Source organism: Myotis lucifugus, unplaced genomic scaffold (assembly GCF_000147115.1).
Source record: "Myotis lucifugus unplaced genomic scaffold, Myoluc2.0 scaffold_60, whole genome shotgun sequence".
NCBI classification, from domain to species: Eukaryota; Metazoa; Chordata; class Mammalia; order Chiroptera; family Vespertilionidae; genus Myotis; species Myotis lucifugus.
This window is the reverse complement of record NW_005871108.1, coordinates 5,724,841-5,747,647: the sequence shown is the minus strand read 5'-3', so window position 1 is coordinate 5,747,647 and position 22,807 is coordinate 5,724,841. Positions and strand designations below refer to the sequence as shown.

The window sequence follows — 22,807 nt, the reverse complement described above, 5'->3', positions numbered from 1 at the left end:
TTTGTCCCCAGTGAAGCGTAGGTGACAGGAGGGTAGCCGAGGCCTGGACCCAGGGGGAACATTGCAATAACACAAGAGAGATCAATGACCACTTCTCTTTCCTCTGCTCATCTCTTCCTATGAGGAAGCAGGAGAGCAGAAAGCAAGGGCTCTCAAAGTGTGGTCCCTGAAAGACAGCAGCATCACCCGGGAACTGTGCAAATCCTCAGGCCCCACCCCAGACCTACTGAATCAGAAACTGGGGGTTCAGAGTAGTATCTTCACCCTACGCTTTCATAAATCCTCTCATGACTCTGGGGCACACTCAAGTGTGAGCTCCACCAGCACAGAGGCAAGGAGCCCACGCTGGTTCCAGAGCGACTGGAGTCGGCAGATCTGGCCTCATGGCCTGACTCAGCCGTTACTAGCTGTGCTTAATCTCATTGGGCCTCAGTTTCCTTACAACAACCTTACGTGGTTATTGTAAAGACTAAAGGAATTAATACATTCACATTTCTTAGAAAAGTGCCTGGCATATAGGAAGTGCTCAGTGAATGTTCGTTATCATGTTTAATCCTCACGTGCCACTTCATCGAAACTCCCCTGAGTTGAATTCCTCCCACATACCGTGGACCAGCATCAACCTCTTACCGTTAGCTATGACTTCCTGCCTATCCATCAAATACTTTTCCAAAGACTCCCTCCTCCCCCAGGGCACCATTTACCAGTAGTTTTCTCCAGACCCAATGTCAGAAGGGGCAGGGGCACTTCCTGCCAGGTGTGAGCATCAAGGTACAAGAGGTGGATTTAACATGTGGAGCTAACATGCCCTTTAAGGAAGTGAGTCAGGAGATGCCCCATGAGTCTTCCCCTACAAGACCTCCTGGGAACAGGCATGTCTGGAAGTGAGCTCTCATTGGCCCACTGCCACTGAAAGCCTCCAGTCTGTTCAGTCAGATCCTGCGAGCCAAGAGGAGGGCATGGGAAACTGTAGCTGGATCCTGATTCAGGGGACCAGTCAGGGGAGGATGGTATCAAGGAACCTGGATTTTGATCTTGACTATGAGATCTCAGGCAGCCACGTTTCTCTATGGATTCAATTTCCTCACCTATAATGTGAGGGGTTGAACTAGTGTAATTATTAACCTTTTATGGGTCACTGTTTTTTTTTGTGTGTGTGCCTGTTTTTTTTTAAATACAATGAAAACTGCAGAGTTTCTCCCCAGAAAAATGCATATGGGCACACATGCAGACACACACACACACACTTTTATTATAATTTCAGGCATCATGAGATGTCATGAAGTCCATGCATTGATCACCCCCTGGTCCATGGACACTTGGTTAAGAATCCTTGGCTAAATCGTTTCTAATCATCCATGATAAGAAGTCAGCTAGCCCTGGCTGGGTGGCTCAGTTGGTTGGAATATTGTCCTGTGCACAAAAAGGTTGCCTATGTTTCTTTCATATCTCTCTCTCTCTCTCTCTCTCTCTCTCTCTCTCTCTCTCTCTCTCCCCCCTTCTCTCTGGTTAAAAAAAAAAAAGTCAGCTGAATTTGCATTTAATTTAAGGAAACCCTAAAGGTGAGATTTGAAATGGGCTTTTGTAGGATTCAATTGTTGATCAGCTAAATGCTATGAATTCCTCCCCGAGCCAGCCCCACCCTTGTCATATTGCTTCTATAGTTTCCTTCCTCTTTCTGTTCTCTCCCTGTTCAGCAGAGAGTGATCACATAGTCCTGAAAGACACCCCTGCCCCTATCAGCTGCCACTTCCCCAACAGATAGATCATCCCCAGCTGACAGAGGGGAGAAGAGGAGCCTGAACTGTCTCTCATTCCCCCACACCAAATCCCTGGCCACCCCTCACCCCCAACACACACACACACATACACACACACAGCCTCTCCCACTTAGCCATAGCCAAAGGACTGTGCCTCCAGACACTTGGTGGCGCGGTCACTTGGAACAGAAGAGTTATTTTTAGAGACTGAGTGACAGGATGGGTGAGAGCAGTTCCACCCTGTCAGAGCTACTGCTGCCACCACCAGCTCTGATGAATCACTATACACTACGTGGATGTTCCAGCTTCAAGAATGAATGTCTTGGATTGGTGGCCATGCTGGTCACACCAGACTAAGCCTAGGATCACACCAGGGCAAGTCTGTGCTGCCTGAGCCAGTGCAGCCTACCTAGACCAATAGTCCAGCCCAGCTCAGCCTCTCCTGACCAATACAGGTCAGATCAGCGCAGCCCAGAAAATCACATCCTGCACCAGGTAAGCTCCTCCACCAAGCCATCCATGGGTCTCTCTCTGCAAAAGTCCCTTTATAGTGACTACTAGAGGACCAGCGCACGAAATTTGTGCACGGGTAGGGTCCCTAGGCCTGGCCGGTGATCAGGGCTGATCAGGGCCTTCTGGCTGCCAGCCGGGGCCTTCCTCCATTCTGTGCCGCCCCCTAGTGGCCAGTGCACATCATAGCAAGCGATCGAACACCCGGTCTCCCGGTTGAACTCCCAAGGGGACAATTTGCATATTAGACTTTTATATAGAGAGATGGTTGCCTCTCCCACCTTCCCAGTCCATCAGAGTGAAACTCCCACCCAGCCACCCCCAGTCTGGTAATCAAGGCAATGGCAAACTCGGACAGGTCAATGCAGCCATCCACTGGTTTCATCTTTCTGGAGGCTACTTTGGAAACTTGGCATGATAAGTTTTAAAAGTGCACAGACCTTTTAACCCAAAAATTCCCCTTCTACGAATTTATCCTGCAGGAGCAATGGACATACACAAAGATATAGCTATAAGAACATTTGTATGTTGTATACAAGAGTCTTGTATAGCAGAGTGAAGTGGAATTAATAGGTCCAAAAATCATAGCTATATTATATAAATAGTGATACATATATGACATGATATACTAAGCAGCAAAAATATAATATCGCCCTAACCGGTTTGGCTCAGTGGATAGAGTGTCGGCCTGCGGACTGAAGGGTCCCAGGTTCGATTCCGGTCAGGGGCATGTGCCTTGGTTGCGGGCACATCCCCAGTGGGAGGTGTGCAGGGGGCAGCTGACTGATGTTTTTCTCTCGTCGATGTTTCTAACTCTCTGTCCCTCTCCCTTCCTCTCTGTAAAAAATCAATAAAATATATTTTAAAAAATATATATATAATATCATAGATAGGTATGTTTCTATGTACTAATGTTCATAACAATACAGAATGAGGAAAGCAGGTACAAAATAGTATGTAACATATGATCCAATTTCTATAAAATACATATATATGTTAGCATACACAGAAAAAAATAAACTGGAAGGAAATATACCTCCCAAAATGTTTCTAGTGGTTGTTTTATGATAGTGGAATTATTTCTTTTGTGCTTCTTTGGGTTTTGTTTCGCTGCTTATTTTCTGGGGAGGGGGAGGGTGGTGAACATATTTATATAAGAAAAGCAACAAGAAAGACTCATTACGTTCATCTCACAGCTTCTGGTCTGAACCATTCAAAGGTCTTCCTAGAGTCTCACTGGAGTCCCCCTCCCCCCACTGCCTCTTTCAGCCACCACTTTTATCAAGTCTCCCTCTGCCTTTGAACTTTGCTGCCCTTCTCAGTTGCCCCTGGAGTTTCACTAATTGGAAGCCCCATCAACCAATGCCCACAGTCCCCTGAAGGCAGGCCTCTAGAATGGAAGTCCCCTCCTCCAGGGCTCCCTGTCCATGAATCTCATCCAGACGGAGAGAGTCCAATTCCCTCATTTACAACAGGGAAATAATAATTATTATTATAATGATAAGAGTGGTATCTTCAAATTTATACTTTGTCTTCCTTTCTCTAGAGTACTTTATATTTACATTTCACTTAACCCTCACAATGGCTTGTGAGGAGGATATTATTTACCCATTGTACAGATGAGGAACCTGAGGCCCAGCAAGTATAGCAGCACGAAACTTGCCCAAAGGTCACACAGCAAGTCAGGGTCAAATGCAGGGCTGACTTTGACATATCAGGAGTTAAATGGGAGAACTGAACAGGTTATCCTGATCCCTGGTTCTCAGGAGCTATATCTTACAGAGCCCCTCCTCCCAGCTGAGCTCACAGTTGCTATCAGTGTCTCCTGCCCAGAACCCCACAGAAGCCTAGCTGGGGCCACATGCTCTGCATCGCCACACCAGCCCATCATCATCTGGCAACGGGTCCTTACTGCCTCTGGGGGTCTCCTAGCAACAAGACATCCTACAGAGCCACTCTAACTCTGGACTCTCCCAGAGGAAGCTGGTCTCATGGAGGGAGGGGTCAGCCAGCAGGCTCTTCTCACGCGGGTTATAGCACCCACATGGGGTGAGGGAGAGGAGGAGAGGAAATGGAATCAGCCTGCACAGCCCCATTCTGGGCCTGTTCCCAGCTCCACATCTGGGGCACTGGCTTTGGCTGCACTGTCCTTTTCTTGAGCTTCTGACTATCTGCTGATCTGCTGATAGGGACAAAAAAAGAAGCTGAATCCCAGAGCTTGAATGCTAGTGAATTCCAATTTACTTATGCATTTTTGAAATACATGAAACCTTCCCACCAGAATATTAATATTAAAACAGCAATAATAAAAGTACCAGCAACAAAATAGCTACTTTATGTTTATGCAATACTCACAACCACCCCTCAGAAGCAGGAACTAGTATCCCCAGTTTTCCGATGAGAAAACTGAGATGTAACTTGGCTGAAGACACCTAGCTAATGAATGGCAGCACAAAGGTTTAAACAAGTGTGTCTGACATCAAAGTATATGCTCTCACCACTGGACCACACTGCATCTCTTAGAAGTCACATCTGTGGATCCAGAAGCCATATGACAACAGAATGAGATTCCGTCAGCTGCTGGGAGAGAGGCAGCTATAAATCCAGAGAATTATGATTAGAAAGCAAATTACAGGCCTCCCTCTGTAGGTTTGCAATTCACAAAAACTTCCTAGCAGTCAGAGGACCTTTATACAAGTTGCTCAAAATTTCCAGAGAGGGTAAACACGGTTTCTGGAGAGAGTGAACATAACACAAGGCGGGAAGAGAATGACAATGTGAACATGCATTAGAGAGTGAAGCAACACAATAGAGGCAGAAAATTTGATAGACGGGTGAAGAAAGAGAGCCCACTAGGAGGCAGTACAACATGATGGTCAAGGACTTTGGCAGCAGGTCAGGGCTCTAATCCCTGCTCCACCGCTTCCTAGTTGAGAGGCTTTGAGCAAATAACTTCAACTCTCTGAGCCTTTATTTTCTCAGCTGCAAATTGGGGATAATTCGACCTACAATATAGAGTGGATGAAGGGACTGAATGAGTGAATGTATGCCAAGTGCTTAACCCAGTTTCTGGAACATAGAAGCACACCATAAATAGTGGCTTAAAAAGTGCTAATCATATGACCCAACAGTCCCACTTCGAGGTGTACACCCAAAAGACTTGAAAGCAGGGTCTTGAAGAGATTTTTGTGCACCCATGTTCAAAGCATTATTCACAATAGCCAAGTGTCCAATGATAAATGTATAAATAAAATATGGTATAAACATACAATAGAGTATTATTCAGCCTTAAAAAGAAAGGAAATTCTGACACATACTACAGCATGGATGGACCTTCAGGACATTACACTAAGTCAGCGGTTCTCAACCTGTGGGTCGAGACCCCTTTGGCGGTCGAACGACCCTTTCACAGGGGTCACCTAAGACCATCCTGCATATCAGATATTTACATTACGATTCATAACAGTAGCAACATTACAGTTATGAAGTAGCAACGAAAATAATTTTATGGTTGGGTCACAACATGAGGAACTGTATTTAAAGGGCCAGAAGGTTGAGAACCACTGCACTAAGTGAAATAAGCCAGTCACAAAAGGACAAATACTGTATGATTCCACTTATATGAGGTACCTAGAGTAGCCAAATGCATAGAGACAGAAAGCAGAATGGTGGTTACCAGGGACCAGGAAAGAGGGGAACGGAGAGTTATTATTTAATGGGTATAGAGTTTCAATTTTGCAAGACAAAAAAGTTCTGAAGATAGATGTAGTGCTGGTTACACAACAACGTGAATATTCTGAACACTCCAAACTGTACGCTTAAAAATGGTTAGGATGATTTATGTTTTGTGTGTGTGTTTTTTACCACAATAAAAATATTTTTAATTTTAAAAAGTATCAGACAGAAAATTTAAAAAGAGAGTTAAAGACTAGAGAGATGGGGAAAAGTGAGACCATGGTAAGATGGAAATGGAGTGATCCGAAGGGGAGACACACTGCACTTGCACACCCTTTCCAAGCTATCAGACACAATTCTGCCTCCGCGGAGGGGCTGTTTTGATAATCACTGAAGCACAGGCCTGCGGGAGAATCTGGCCTCATTCCTCTTCCCCTTCCTGGAATCCTCAGGGAAGGATCAAAGCAAAAAAGGTAGGGAAAGAAGAAATAGCAGGTAGGAATGGCAACTTCCAGGCAGGCCACAAGCAGCATGTGCAAAGGTCCTGAGCTATGAGATATGTGTGAGGAACACTCCAGGGTGGCAGGAGCCTCATGGATGCAGAAGGAAGTCAGAAGTGAGGAGGGGGGCAAATGGTGAAAGGCCTTTATTGACCTGCTACCGCACACCGTCCCACATCACCATCCCAGCAATCTTTAAAATAATCCTAACGGGCAAATATCAATACATCCACTTTGTAGATAAAAAAATGAAAACTCAGATAAAGTAACTTGCCAGAGGAAACACAGATGGTAAGCAGAGAGTAGGGATTCAAAAACCAGCTGACTCCTAACCTCATGCTGATTCCTTCAGCCCATGAGGTATCAGAACCTCAGGCCGCACTGTGAGCTCTGGAATCAGAATCCCAAATCCCCGTCTACACCTCGCTAGCTGTGTGATCTGGAGAAAATTATCTAATCTTCTGAGTGTCAGATGCCTCGGCTATACTAGTAAAGTGGGAATGATCATAGCACCTACCTCATGTGGGTTTAAGAGAATTAAATGTAATATTGCCAGGGAAGTGCATTGCATGTGGTAATATTAGGGAACAAAATAGCTCTTATTACTCATTATGCTTAGGTCTGTAGGCACCCCCGAGAAGCCCCCACAGACCCCCACAGACACACTTACAGCCACTGCTTGTCCCTGGCTGAGTCCAGTGCAGTCTTTGGAGCAAGGCAGAGCCCAATCCCAGCCCCTGAGAGAGCTCATGTTGTGCGGTAATCTTGCAGGAGCAGTAGGAACATCCTGGAAATGACCTCCTGGCTCCCTATTCTCAACTCCGTGGCCTGGGAAAGCGATGCTGCAGATGCTCAGTGGGACGCAGTCTAAGCAATCTCCGTTCTCATGAGGGTGAACATAACAGAAACAACCATGGCTGCCAACCCAGCTACCCACTGCCTCCACCATGGGCTGGTCCCCCACTGCACAGCACCTTCTGGGACCAGGTGACCCACAATCAGAGCATCAATACCAGGAAGGCCTTGGGAGACTGTCTAGTCCCACCCCCTCATCCTGATGGGAACACTGAGGCCTGGAGACCTGCTTAAGGTCACACTGAGCCAGTGGCAAAGCTAGAAAGCAACCCTGGGCCACTCAACTCCCTGGTCTACTGGAGTCTCCAATTTACTTTGCCATTCCTATGTGTTGTATAAAGTTTAAATTTACATTTTCAAATTTCCAGGGGTTTAGTCATCCCTACAAGCCTAACTCTGGGAAAGGCAGGAACTTTGGGCAGCAGCTAAGGGCATAGGTTTCAGATGTGGCTCTGCCACTTCCTGGTGGACAGATTATTTTACCAGTCACTGCTGTTTCCTCTTCTGCCTCATAGAATCAAGTGCATATAGAATGAGAAAAATATAAAGGACCCGGTACAATGCTTGCTATGGAGTAAGCACTCAATAAATGATGTCTACAGTTAGTACTATTATCTTTAATGCTTTGATTGGAGTATGTCGCCAACAGGTAGCAAAAAGTGACCTCAGTCTCAAAGTTTTAGTTCTCTCACTTCCTATCATCGGATCATGGACGTGTTAAAGCTGGCAACGGTCCCACTTTACAGAGGACAGCACTGAGACCCAGAGGGAAATGACTTGCTCCAGGAACAAGTTAATGAACTGGAACCCAGATCTCTTGACTTTTGCTAACAGCTCCATAAGTATGAGCCCTTACTCTCCAGGCAGCTCTGTTTGCACATAAATCTGGGGGGGAGTGGGGGGAGGATGATCTTTCAGACCTCAATACCAAATGTCGCTGGACTCAGCCAGAAGGAATTGGAGCAACCTTGCCGTCATGGCGGGACAAGACCAGAGTGAGGTGGGCTCTGTGCTGGCAGAGCAGGCCACCTGGGCCAGCAGCCAAAGTGGCGCCACAGGCACAGCTCGGGGCCCTCTCACCGGCTACATAATAAAGTAATTATGGAATTAGGGATAAAATTAGTCACTTGTGTAATTATTTTGCCGGGAACAAGAACAGAAGAGGCCTTTTAAAGAGTTGTTCCTTGGCCCCTTCCAAGAGTATTGCTGCAGAGACGCAGATGAGTGAACACACACACAAACACATACACACGCTGCGGTGAGGCGGTGGATGGGCAGGGCTGCTTGGTTTCCTGTAGCAGTGCCTCACCTACCAGTCCTAGCGCTGAAAGCCAGGGGCTACGTTCGCTGATGTCTGCCTCATGGAACACCTTCGTCACACTGTCACAGGGCACATGGCCTCCCTCCGGGCCCTTCATCCTGGAGAATCTGGTGGCACAGACTCATGTCCCGCCCCAACCACAGAATACTAGACCTGATTCCCCTGGCCCTTTCTCCATCATGAGTTTGGTAGTATAATTCCAGCAGTACCTGGGGGCCCACTAACCCAGAGAGACCCCTGGTATTGGCAACCCTGGTAGTCAGAATGCCCCCCCCCCATGTCCCTGTCCTAATCCCTAGAATCTATGAACATGTTACCCCTCGTGGCATACAGGGCTTGGCATATGTGATTAGGTTAAGAATTTTGAGATGGGGAGATTATTGTGGATTATCCAGTGGGCTTCATGTAATCAGTCACAAGGACCTTATAAGTGAAAGAGGGAGGCAGGGGACTGAGAGGCAGAAGGTGGTGTGATGATGAAGCAAAGGTTTGAGAGATGCGACTGCTGGAAGGGGACCATGAGCCAAGGAAAGTGGGCAGCCTCTAGATGCTGGAAAGGGCAAGGCACAGATTTTCCCTTGGAGCCTCTAGAATGAACACAGGCCTGTTGACACCTTGATTCTAGCCCAGCCGTGGGCAAACTACGGCCCGCGGGCCGCATCCGGCCCGTTTGAAATGAATAAAACTAAAAAAAAAAAAAAGACCGTACCCTTTTATGTAATGATGTTTACTTTGAATTTATATTAGTTCACACAAACACTCCATCCATGCTTTTGTTCCGGCCCTCCGGTCCAGTTTAAGAACCCATTGTGGCCCTCGAGTCAAAAAGTTTGCCCACCCCTGTTCTAGCCCCATAAGGCCCCTTTCAGAATTCTGACCTCCAGAACAATAAGGTAATAAACGTGGGTTGTATGTGGTGATTGGTTACGTCAGCAATAGGCAACCAATGTGGCCACGTGTGGAGAGATCCTTGGAGCCCACCTTTCCCTCCAGGATTGAAGCCTTTGATGACACTCCCTCCTCAAGGCCAGAATGTATCCTGAATGCACCTCGAGGGAACAGGCTTGCACCAGGCACCGAACTCTAACCCAGAGAGATACCTTTGGGGGAAGCAGTGCCCCAGAAAAAGGGGATGTTCCTGGGAGGAAAGGGAGAGGCCCCACCTTACAGCTCCACTCCAGGGGCTCAGTTCTTCCCCCACATTCTCCAACTCAGGGGCACCAACAACCATACAGCATTACCTCCCCAGGGGTAGGCTGCCATCAGGAAAAGAGACCACCCAGGCGGGAAGTCTAGGTTCCGGCCTCACCACTGTCATCATGGCTCAGCATCTATCAAGTGTCCTGCTGTCTGCTTCCAAGCCTTACATGGGTGATAAAGCCCCACGACGACCCTGTGGAGCGGTCACTCTCACCTGCCCACTTCACAGCCAAGGAAATAGACTCACGAGGGTGGAGCGGGGCCCCTGGTTTGAACCTAGGCAGCCTCACTTCACAGCCCTGCCCCGCCCCCCATCTCAGAGCGAATGAGGGGCTGGACAGAGGACGGTCCCCAGCAGTGCCTGCCCACAAGGAACAGGCTCTTCAGCCCTGAGAGGAATCGCAAACAGTTCCTGCCCCTTCACCCTGGAGGCTTGGCCTTAAAGTGGCACAACAGTCTGGCAAGAACCTGAACGGCATCCATAGCCTTTGACCCAGAAGTCCCTCCTGGGACCCCACCCTAAGAGACATCATCTGAAATACGGAAAAAGCACTTTACGCAATGTTCACGGCAGTGCTATTCCTAACAGCAAAAACTGGAAACAACGCCAATATCCACCAGCAGGAGACGGGGAGAGAGGACCGTGTATTTGATGGAATCCTCTGTAAGGACACAGAAGGTGGCTCCACCCACACCGTTAGGTGGGAATCTCAGGGAGGCCTACAGCCACGTGAGAAAAGAGCAAAGAAATGAAGGTGGAAGGAAGCATGTCAACCTCCCAAAAATTCTCGGGAGTCACATTATTCCTCCTCCTGTTTCCCGAAATCTCTGTACTGTGTTATTACTTTCATAATTTAAAAAACCCTAGATTATTAGTAAAACACACACACACACACACACACACACACACACACACAAACACACACAAACACACACAAAAAAAAACAAGAACAGAAACTGCAATGGAGCCCTGAGGAACCCACACAGTGAGCAGTCAAGCTGAGAGGGGGGAACAGGCACATGAGAACCTGCCAGAGAGATAGTGGGAGAGCGGGAAGGAAGGGCGTGGCGTCACAGAGACCAAGGAAAAATAAGGAGGTGGGGGCACTGGTGACCTGACACTTGGCCCTATTCCCCCAAATGCATTCGCAAGGCAATGCAGGTGCCAAGAAGGCTGTAATGACTGACCCCCACATATCCCCCACTGAGGAGTCTCAGAGTGTCCCCAGGAGCAGCATTTCCAATGCAAACCAGGTCCCCAGAAGAAGCCATGCTGCACCACCCGTCCCAGCCCAAGCAACCCATAGGTGGCCTCCAGCAGGACTTTCTCGTGTCTTCAGGACAAGGCTCTCCTGGTCCGTAATCACTCACCAATTCTACCACCTGTGTTTCCACAGGGACCCCCCCCCCCGCCATGTACATGCACACACACTTGCTTCTTGGATCCTTCCTCATCCTCGGATTCCCTTAGATCAGTGGTTCTCAACCTTCTGGCCCTTTAAATACAGTTCCTCATGTTGTGACCCAACCATAACATTATTTTCGTTGCTACTTCATAACTGTAATGTTGCTACTGTTATGAATCGTAATGTAAATATCTGATATGCAGGATGGTCTTAGGCGACCCCTGTGAAAGAGTCGTTCGACCGCCAACGGGGTCACGACTCACAGGTTGAGAACCACTGCCTTAGATTCTTTGCCTCCTCAATGTAAGCAGCCACACAAGCAAACCCAGACTTGCGTCCCGTTCACACTTATTCCCCCCACCCGCACATACCCACCAGCCTGCTTTCTTCTCCTGAGAAACCCCTTCTTCCCACTCTCTACCCTCCTCATCACAGACCCCAGACAAACCTGAGCACAGCAGGGAAAGTCCACTTCCGACTTCACTGTCCCATCCCTGCCTCCGACCACACCCACCCACGTCTGGACTGCTGCTTCTATAGCCCAAGGTGGAGGGGTCACAGGGCTGAAAGCTAAACCAGGCTCTGAAGGCCAATGACCTAAGAAGCCACCTCTGACCCTCAGTCTAGTGAGTCAACAAGAAGTAGGGCTGAGTCATTACCAGATGGCCCACACGACACCCCCCTCCCAAGAAAGCTCACATCAGTTACTTCAGTTCACAGCCCAAATGTAGGGCCACCCTCCCGGTCAGCCTGCGATAATGAGTGTGGCTGGGCCAAGACCAAGTCAGTACCAATTAGGCCGCCCCCTTCCCTGCCAGTGAGCTCAGCTCCATTACTTTCAGCTCATCTGAAAAATCTTCATTTGAGTTCCCTGGAGGATCTTAAAAGTGTTTTTCAAACATTAACTCTGACACACGCCTCCCCCACTCAGACATCACCCACCCAAGACAACGTTTTTCTCCCCCTGCCTTTGGCACTGCCAGGAATGAGCAGCATGCACAGTCTGCCACACGGAACCACAGGTCCTGCCACCTCAAACCCTTCTCAATCTGGCCCTTTTTAGGAGAGAGACCCAGGAAGGTGACTTGGTGTGTCCCGTATGGCGGACATATCGTCTCACTCAATCTCTGCAACAATCCTATGAGGTGGGATTTGAATACCTGGGTCATAGGTGTGGAAAATGAAGCGGAGCAGCCCTGCCAAGGTCACCTGGCCAACAAGTGGCTGAGTCAGGCCTGGAACCCAGGGCTCTCCCAACTGCCCCACCCACCCCAGCAAACTCTGTTCTGCATGCTGCCCAGGCCCACCCTGAGCAGAGACGGGGCAGCCATCATTCACTGTCCTCGGCTTATTACCCTGAGCCTGGGTCCAGGTGGTAGGCTGAGACAAGAGGGGCTGCAGGACTGGGGCTTCCAGGAGAGGCTTCGGAGAACAGAACTTTCCTCGAGGAGGGTGGGGAATGCTAAGAGCTGTTTGCAACTCCCTATTCTATCTTGCATCTTACAGGGCACTTATAAGTGAGAACATGGTCAGAGCCCAGGCAAAGGGCCAAATGGGAATATGGGAGGTCAAAAAGGAGAGGATGTGGGTTGTGCAGTCAGGAAAGAAAGCGCTGCAAGGACCAGAGAATTTAGCCCCATACCTTTGTTTTTACAGGTAGGAAAACTGAGGCCCAGGGTAGGGAAGGGACCTACCCAAGGCCTATGACTGTGCCAGGATTCAAATACAGGCCCTCTGACTCTTAAGCTAGCTTTCCTGGAGCAGATGCTGCCTGGGATAAACAAGTGAGCAAATATACAAGGAAACCCATCACTCTAGAGCTGAGAGGGTCGGGCTCAGAAACCAACACAATGCTTCCATGGCACCCCAGCGTCTCTCTAGTCCCTCAACCTGTGGAAGATGTAGGCAAGAAAGAGGCACTTCCACTCACCAAAGCTCAAGCTCCACCAGGAACCAATCACAGCCCTGGAAGAAGGCAGAAACTTTGGTTCCCCTGGCAACGCAGACAAAGGCCTCTCCTCAGCAACCAGCTCCAGTAGAGATGTGACTGTACTCCACCCATCAAGACGGGGCTTCACTCCTCTCCTCATCAGGAGGGAACCAACCCAATTCTCCTGGTTTTAGCCCCCCACCTCCAGCCACAATCGGGAGAAGGGGTATGGATGGGCTTCTGAGTGAGGGCTTAGGACAATAGCTGACTCTGGGGGTTGGAGGGGGGGACACCAGGGGCCTGTGTAGAGGTTCGTCAGTTCCTCACTCCTCTAAGAGGCAGTGCCAGCTGCAGAAGCACAGGAGGGCCTGGAGCTAGAAGGGAGGCGCCTGGCCCCAGCCCAGCTCTGACATTAATTCACAGTTGGACCTGAGCAAATCTCATCCACTCTCTCTTGGGGCCTCATTTTCCTCACCTATAAAGTGCAAAAGCGAAGATCTAGGGTTCTTTGGAATAACATCTCCCAGTCCACACTCACCAAAATAAAAAGGGCAGAGGGGCCCAGCAGGAGCTTGCCTTGTACCACTTCTGAAAGGCTGCCTAGTCCTGATCCCAGCCTTGGAATATACAGCACATTCCACTAACGGGCACTGCCTCTTTCTACACCCTTTAAGGAGAAGGAAGAAAGTCACAAGAAAACTGATGGACTCTTAAAACCAGCTTCCAAATGAAATTCCTAGCTGTGGCCACCTACAGGCCACGGCCCCATCTCCTGGCCCAGGCCTTGGCCCAGCAGGCAAGAGTTATGCACAGTCTCATCACTAGGGGAGGAGTTAATCACTCGGGAGATTTTAGAAAGATTTTCCACATGGGGAGCCGAAACAAAAAAGACAGGTTTCTCAGGAAGCTTCTCAGTTCCCAGAAAAGTCAAACTATTGACATCAAAACCCACATGCACTCACCATGCTTTCAGCTCTACAATCCCTCAGCCAGCCTGTACAGAAACCCGCAGTCATCAGGATAAGGCCGCTTTCCCTTCCCCTCCCATCTCCTCCCTCCCCCTCCCTCCCCAGCAGGCCCCCCACTCTGTCCACTCTCCCCTCTCACCTCTCTGATGGTCCCTCCTCTCTACTTCCAGGTGCCCGAGTCAGGTCTCACTTGTGGCCACACCAACAACTTGTCCATTGGTCTCCGGGCCTACATGCCCCTCCAACCCATCCTCCTACTGCCAGCAATCAGATCACATCACACCCTGCATTGGCCCTGATTGCCCTGGGATAAAGTTCCAGCTCCGGCCCAGTGTGCACGTGCTGCAGGACCGGGGTGCCTACTGTTCCTCCCTCTTTCCTGCACAGTGACCTCCCACCACTGCAAAGCACCCTCCTGTGTCATGTCTTTGCACTTTTCCTTTGTACTTATGGTTCCCTCTGCCTGGAATGTCCTTTCTGAACCCCCTACTGTTGAATGAAGATAACAGCTCACCTCTCCTGAGTGCTCAGTATGTGCCAGGTGCTTTGCTAAGCCCTTTGCATGCACTACAGTACTTCATTCATCTTCACTGAGACCCTATGAGGCAGGTACTAAAAGCAGCCTGTTTACAGAGGAAGAAACAGAAGCAGCTGTGAATGAACCTGGCAGAAGTCACATGGTTGATCAGAGGAGGAACCAAAATAGAAATCCAAGCATCTGGCTCTTAGGTAGCCACAATCCTCTGCTCCCCAGGAACAGTGCAGTGACGATGTGGAATTAGAAAACACAGCATGCTCCCAACAGAGCCACTTCCTCTGGGCCTTTGGCCTCAGAGGGCCCAGCCTGTTCCTCTTTGAGTTTGCTCCCCACCCTGCACTCCCCCCAACCACACTGTATGGCCTCACCGTGTAGACAAAGTGTCTGGACCCACACCTCAGAAGCAAAGCTCTATAGTTACAGTTAATGGCCCAGCAATGACTCCCAGCAATGTCTTTCTAAGGTGTAAATTCACACATCAGGGACCACCCAGACCTGGTACCAGCTCATCTTTTCAACCTTAATTGTCCTCTGCACCCCTTCCCCAATGCATGCTCTAGTCACAATAAATTGGTGGGTATTCACCATCTATGCTAGTTCTCACTAAAAGCTGCCGTTTACTGAACACCTACTGAGAGCCCTGCCCTAAGCCAGGCACTCAACTAGCACCTTTGTTTCCCTACAACTCAGTCATTCATTCATCCAGAAAATGCTTCCTGAATACCCACTCTGTGCCATGCAATGTGGAGTGAATACAACATTAAAAATAAAAGACAAATGACTACAAATGGTGATCAGCATTGTGAGGAATCGGAGGCAGGGGTAGAGAGCAGGGCAATGGGGCAGGGAGGGCGCTGTCTAAGCTGAGTTAAAAAGGTTAATAAGACCCAAGGCTGCAAAAGGCCAGGAAAAGAGAATTCTGAGCAGAGAGAACAGCACATGTGAAGGTTTTGAGGTGGGGAAGAATTTGTGAAATACACAGAAGACTTCTGTGGCTGAAGTAAATGACCAATGCGGAGGTAGGTACATAACTGCAGAGGGGGAGGCAGGGGCCGGCTTACTCAGGGCCCGGTAGGCCACGGTCAAGAGTTTAGAGTTTATTCCAAGGGCAGAGGAAAGACACTGAGTGACATGGTCTGACTGATGTTTTACAAAGATCATTCTGGCCGCCATTTGGGAATATAGGTAATAGAGATAGAGATGGATGATATAGATCTGAGCACGTCTCAATCTGTGAATAGATATATATATAGAGATAGATGATATAGATTAGATATAGACATAGACATAGACATTGATATAGACATAGATAGAGAATGTATGCAAAGTAACTGGCTTAGCACAGGCACATAGGGGATGCTCAATAAATATGAATTCCCTTTTTCTTCTCTCTCTGTCCCCAAGCTGGGATTGTCCTCTTTATCTAACTCCCCCTCCTTCTGACTGGTACATTGTCAGAACTTAAGAGTTTCTGAGGACATAGGCTTTGTATACTCTTCACTGTTAGATAGGAAGCGTGTGGTCAAGCTATCCCTCCTTCCCCTCCTTCCCCTGAACTGGACCCTGGGTTGATGTGAAAGTCAGGAGGAAGAGGAGGCAGCAAGCGCTGAGGCCCTCCTCCTGGGTTCTCCTTCTACCGTAACTACTTTAAGGAGAAGCTCAGAAAGCCTGGTTCTCAGGCAATTATGGGCTCAGGATAAGGGGGGAAGGGGGAACTAGGGGAAGCCCCACCTCTAGATAAATTCTCTCCTTCTGCTTGAGCCAGATAAGGGCAGGCCAGACTACAGAAAGAAAACACTTCCAGCAGAGACTGGATACTCCTGGATACTCGCTGTGTTGTTAGCTGATCCTATCACCATCCTAAGAAGGGTCGTGGCCCTCACTGAGGCCCTCAGTGTGCTATGAGTTGCCCAGAGATAGAGAGAAAATGGCAGAGTTCTAACTACAATCATCGTATGCGGTGGCCTGAGGATGACTGAGCCCAAAGCCCCACTGTGCAGATGAAGACAGTGAGGTCCAAGAAGGGAGACTTGTCCACGGTCCCATGCTGAACAATGGACAGAGCCAGGTACAGGAGTCTGAGTGGCTTCCGCTTTCCAGTTTCCCATGCAGCTTCCCTTGAGACGGAGTTGGGAGGAGGGGGGCGTGGGGGGGCGTGGAGCACGCGCTCAGGAGGGAGGATGATAATGACAACACAGAAGTGAGGCTGGGATTGGGGGTGGGGAGGCAAGGACAGGGCAGCACTGCCTCCTCAGGCCTGCCCTGCGCCAACTCCCGGCTGCTCATGAGTGTAGCAAAACCTGTCAAACCAGTCCCTGTGCCAGGGCCAAGTGGCAGAGCCTAGAGCCGCAGGGGCCTGGGTAGGCTGCAGATACCAAGAGCTGGGGGACAGGGAGAACACACAGAGGCTCCTCCTTGGCCTGCCAGCCAAACAGACACTGTCCCAGGGCCAGGTTGGGTTCTCACAGCTGAGTCACTCCTTCCCCCGGGATCAGGCACAAGCAGGACTCACCAGCCTCCTGTCCCCATCAGGCACAAGGGCCTGCCCTCTGCTTTTCCTCCTCTGGACACTCAACATATCAGCTATCAGTGCCACTAGGGCAAGAGACCAAGGAACTTATCTGGGAAACATGACAAGAGGCAGGAAAACACAACTAAAATGACACACAGACACATCCCCCCTCCCAACCCCAGCCACCATCCTCTGCCTAGTTGGGTACACGCATGCTCTGCCCTGTGTGCTCCCCCCACCTCAATGATCAAAGCCCAGGGAATAGCTAAGCACAAGATGCAACTGTGGGGCCAGGCGGCCAGGAGACCTGTGTCCTCAGGTAGCTCTGTGATACCCTGATGTGCGAAAACCTGCCCTTCTCAGTCCTCAGTTCCACCACCCTTCCTGTGGAGGGGCTGGGGCAACTCCACAGTTTCAGGGGCCTTGACGTTTGCTCTCACCCCATCTCCACCCCATTTCTCACCACCTCCTAGAAAGGAAAGCATCAGAGGGTACATACAGCCACCTTGTGCGGGGTCCCTGCTGGACTGGGCTGGCTCGTGCGGCAGGGCCGCCTTGCTGGAACCTGTTCCATCAGCTCTAGTGCCCCCTGAGGAAGCCGGGCCCACGGGCCAGCAGGAGGCTTCATCCTGGCCCTGGTGCTCAGGTGAGCACCCATCCTGGCCCTGGTGCTCAGAGCCCAGTTCAGAAACCACTTCCAGGGCAGGAAGGGGGACCTTGGCATCAGCCTGGGCTCCTGTGAGCATAGGACATGTGTGTCAGGCAAGTGCCCCACAAACTGCTTTCCTATCTCAATCAATCCCTTCCTTTAGCAGATAGGGAAGAGGAGGCCCAGAGAGAGGCAAGTCACACAGCAAGGCCCTGGCAGAGGTGGAACCACCGCCCAGGCCCGACCCCCAACCCAGGACTCCCAGCACATGACGCCTTCCACAGCAGAGAATTTTTCCAAATTCAAAAATCATGCATGCCACAGGGGAACCGAGACACCTTCCTCAACGCCCCTTGGGAACTGCCAGAGACTAGGACAAAGTTCTGCTGCTCAACACCAGCCATGTGTTTGCCTGCTGTGTTCATCTCTGTATCCTAGTGCCCGGTGTATGGCAGGAACTGAGGGAGACTTGTTCAACTAAATCAAGACTCAGTGGAGGAATGACTACAGGTAGAATCAATTTCTAGATTAGGATGGAGGGTGGGGAAGCAGGAACTGATAGAAGAGAAATATGAATCTGGTCCTAGCCAGTCTGGCTCAGTGGATAGAGTGTCAGCCCACGGACTGAAGGGTTCTGGGTTCGATTCCAGTCAAGGGCACATACCTCAGTTGCAGGCTCAATCTCCGGCCCTGGTTGAGGCAAGTGCAGGAGGCAACCAACGTTTCTGTTTCTCCCCCTCCCTTCCACTCTCTCTTTTAAAAAGGAAGGAAGGAAGGAAGGAAGGAAGGAAGGAAGGAAGGAAGGAAGGAAGGAAGGAAGGAAGGGAGGGAGGGAGGGAGGAAAAGAAATATGAATCTGGCTTTCCAGGGCTCAGGATCCAGCCAGGCTGCGTTTAGGAGCAGGGACACTGCTGGCCTAGAGCTCCAGAAATCCTGGGCCCCAAAGTGAGAGGCAGGTTGCCCCCAATCACACTGAATGCATGGACTTCAAGGCCTGTCTGTGTTTCTGTGACTGGGCAAGGCCACTGAGCCAGAGTTGTCATTTTTTTAAAATATGTTTTTATTGATTTTACAGAGAGGAAGGGAGAGGGTTAGAGAGTTAGAAACATCAATGAGAGAGAAACATCCATCAGCTGCCTCCTACACGACCCCTACTGGGGATTGAGCCCATAACCAAGATACATGCCCTTGGCCAGAAGTCCACAAGCCAACGCTCTATCCACTGAGCCAAACCGGTTAGGGCCGGAGGTTGCCATTTATTTTGTCACTCGCTCACTCACTCTCCAAAACGTATAGAGTAAAAGTCAGGGTGAGTCACAATCATCCGCCACTTCCCTGTCAGAGCTGTCTGACCCAGGGGCTGATCCACGCAGCGTCTTTGGCCAGTGAGTGTGCTCCCGAAGCATAAAGACCTGAGCTAAAATCGTGGACAAGCCACTTCTCCTCTCTTAAGACTCACAACCACATTTGTAAAATGGAGATGGTGGCAACTTCCTGCCTCCTCTAAGGAGTGCTCTGAAGGTCACATCAGTGATGCGTATAGGAGACTATTAATAACAATAACATTGCCATCACTAGCCCCCAAAGAATCCCAGTCTCTAAATGTCAATTATCATCATCATTACGGTTATCAACAACACAGTAATACCTACCAGCTACTAAGCACTCGGCTGTGTGCTAGGCACAGTGCGATGCATGTTTTCTGCATTCTCACTTGGGCTCCATAACCTCTGAAGTAACAACTATTATTGTCTCCATTTTACAGATGGTGAAACTGAGGCACAGAGAAATGAAGTATCTCATTCCAATTCACACAGTAGGTAGAGCAAGGGTCCACACCCAAGTCTGTCTGAGTCCGCAGCTCAAGATCTTTTCAACTTCATTCCACTGCCAAGGCGGGAGCAGGTTGCCTTGTTAAAGTGACTCCCATTTGCTAGAGCCTGACATGGCCCTGAAGTCTTGTGGTCGCTTACTGACCCTTGTAATAGTCACCCTCCGGGAAGGTAGGACTGGCTGATTTTGTTGTCCCTGTTTAACAAATGAGACAACTGAACCCGTAGCAAAACTTGGCAATCATGTGTCTTAACTCATTGATAAGAGAACACCAGGAATATAAAGGACTATAGAGAGTGGATCCAGAGGGGGCACTGAGGCTCAGAGAGGGAAAGGGACCTGGCCAGGTCATTCATTCAGACCTTTCCTGAGACTTATGTGAGACACACATGAGAAGAAGGCCATGTTTGCTATTCTAGTTTTATAATGCTGCCCCCACTCCACTGCTAGCTTCCCTTTGCATCTAGGGCTGGCAACTGACGCCGATTTCTTTCCTAGTCTGAGACTTAGTTTCCCCGGGTACCAAGTGGGGAAACTAACCTGGGTCAGCAATGAGTTCTAGAAGCCAACACCGCTTCCACAGCCCACATAAGGCCCAGGAGGCCCGTCTCGGCGCCTTTGCTCCCTGCTGCCTCCAACCCCAGGGACATCTGGAGGTAAAGAACATGCCAACACTATTCACAGAGTTGTGCAACCATCACCACTATCAAATTTCAGAATTCCAGTTGTTATTAGCTAGTGCTGAGCTGGAGCCCCCATTGCCCCTTAGGAACTCAGAGCTCCTCCCTGGTTTGGCCCAGATGCCACTCTTCTGGGAAAGCCCACGGTGCCCCTAGAAAGAATTTCTCCGGGGCAGAAGTTGAGCAAAATGTAAACACTCAGTGGACACTGTGTTCCACTTAGTGAAACAAAGTTGTAGATTTTTCTGGGGAAGAGGCTCACCATATCAGCACAGGCCAAGCCCAAGCCTTTTCCCAGCCTTGCCTCTCTAGCTGCCCTGAATGCAACAACTGTATTGACTATGGCCTCAGTTTCCCCATCTTCTCCCCAGTTAGCAGGCTGAAACATATGCCTCCAATGTCCCACAAAGGGATTCTCCCCAACAAATGGCTAATCACATCCACTTTGTTGGAAGAAAAAGGCCAGCCTGTTCATCAGCTAAGATTAGCAAGAGCAGTAGGTTGGGGCTGGATTGGAAAGATTCCAGCATTTTTATAGTGAGTAAAGAGGTGGAGAAGGGTAGGGGAATTCTTTCCTTAGGACAGTGGTTCTCAACCTGTGGGTCGCGACCCCTTTGGGGGTCGAACGACCCTTTCACAGGGGTCGCCTAAGACCATTGGAAAACACATATATAATTATATATTGTTTTTGTGATTAATCACTATGCTTTAATTATGTTCAATTTGTAACAATGAAATTGGGGTCACCACAACATGAGGAACTGTATTAGGGTCGCAGCATTAGGAAGGTTGAGAACCACTGCCTTAGGAGATTCTTCATCCCCATGGGCCTTATCACCTGGCTAACACCTGGACTAGAATCTAAATCCCTTGCATTTTTCCTACAGAGGACTTTTCTACTCTTTATATCATTAGATTTTACCCACAATTCTGAGAGGTAAGGCAGGGAGGGTATCATTATCCCCATCTTGCGGTGGGTTAATTGAGGCTCAGAGAAGGTAAGTGACTTTTCCAAGGTCACACAGCTAATGAGTGGCAGAGCAGAGCTAGAAGACAGAAGCCAGTGTCTAAGCTTCTTGCCATTGGCCAATGCTGATGGCTATTGGGACAGCTTCTGGGACTGTCTTTGGTCCAGTAAGGAGAGCAGTGATATTCTGAGTAAACTGCTGCCAATTCAACCATAGCAATTCTGTTATAAATGTTTCCTATAGGGATTCTGCTGCCCCTAAACATTTGAAATACCCTATTCTGATGGATACTCAGAAGAGCATTAAGAAGTAGCCAAGGCTGCCCTAGCCAATCTGGCTCAGTGGATAGAGCACTGGCCTGCGCACTGAAGGGTCCTGGGTTCAATTCTGGTGAAGGGCACATGCCCAGGTTGCAGGCTCTATCTCCAGTAGGGGGCGTGCAGGAGGCAGCCGATCAATGATTCTCATTATTGATGTTTCTATCTCTCCCCCCTCTCTCTCTCTTCCTCTCTGAAATCAATAAAAAAATATATATTTTTAAAAGAAGTAGCCAAGGCTGATGTGTCCATCCCCATTCTACAGAAGAGGAAACTGAGACCCAGAAAGTGGAAGTGATGAGGCCAAACCACAGAGCTAGTCAGTGTCAGAGCAAGGACTGGAATGTGGGCCTCTGGACTTGCAGGTCAGAGGCCTATGCAAATCTATCGTTTCTCACATTTCCTGTCTCCTCCAGTAAACTGATGGTGATTAATACCTAGAGTCTCATCTTTCTCGGCTCTGACCCCTACAGAGCTGCCTGGCTTCTTGGAGGGCTTCCAGAAGCTCAAGGAACTTGTAGAATAAATGTATGAACCAACCTCTACCTCCCCTTATCACCACCACCCCCCCACCCCCACCCCCGGTCCATGAACACATACACTTAGTTCCCCTCTCCCCACCCATTTGCTCAAATGTCAGGGAGAGACCAGCAGGCCCCCTCCTAGGAACTCCTAATCCACCTCCTCTGTCCTGGCTGTGCTGTGGCTGTGGACAGAGGATTCCTTGTTCCTAGTGCTTCCTGCCCAGAGATCTCCGTGGGGCCCATGTACTGGCAGGAAGGAGCCAAATCACTCCTTTTAACTGGAGCTAACACCATCCCCTACCCCCACCACCCCCAGGAGTAACACGCTCCTAGCTCTGTTTGGCATTTATTCTACCTGCCCTGACCTGGCTCAGCCCCACCCATCCCTCATAGCCCTGCTCCTTAGACCACACACACACACACACACACACACACACACACGAGAGAGAGAGAGAGAGAGAGAGAGAGAGAGAGAGAGAGAGATCCCCTAGGCGTACAGAGATGCCTCACATCTAATCAAAAATAAAAACCAGAGGATTCCAGCATGACAACATCACAGCCCTGGCAGTTGTGCCTTACAAATAACTCCACAATGACATTTGCATATTACTTCGCAATTTCCCCATCAGGGTAACTTCATTGGTTGGACTCCCTTCCACTC

At 49.4% G+C, this 22,807-nt stretch overlaps 1 protein-coding gene across 3 annotated transcripts in view; it reads right to left on the bottom strand.

Moving 5' to 3' along the window:
• Window positions 1-22,807, bottom strand: part of EPB41L1 (erythrocyte membrane protein band 4.1 like 1) — a 118,791-nt gene that overhangs the window by 77,601 nt on the left and 18,383 nt on the right. The window lies entirely within an intron of this gene.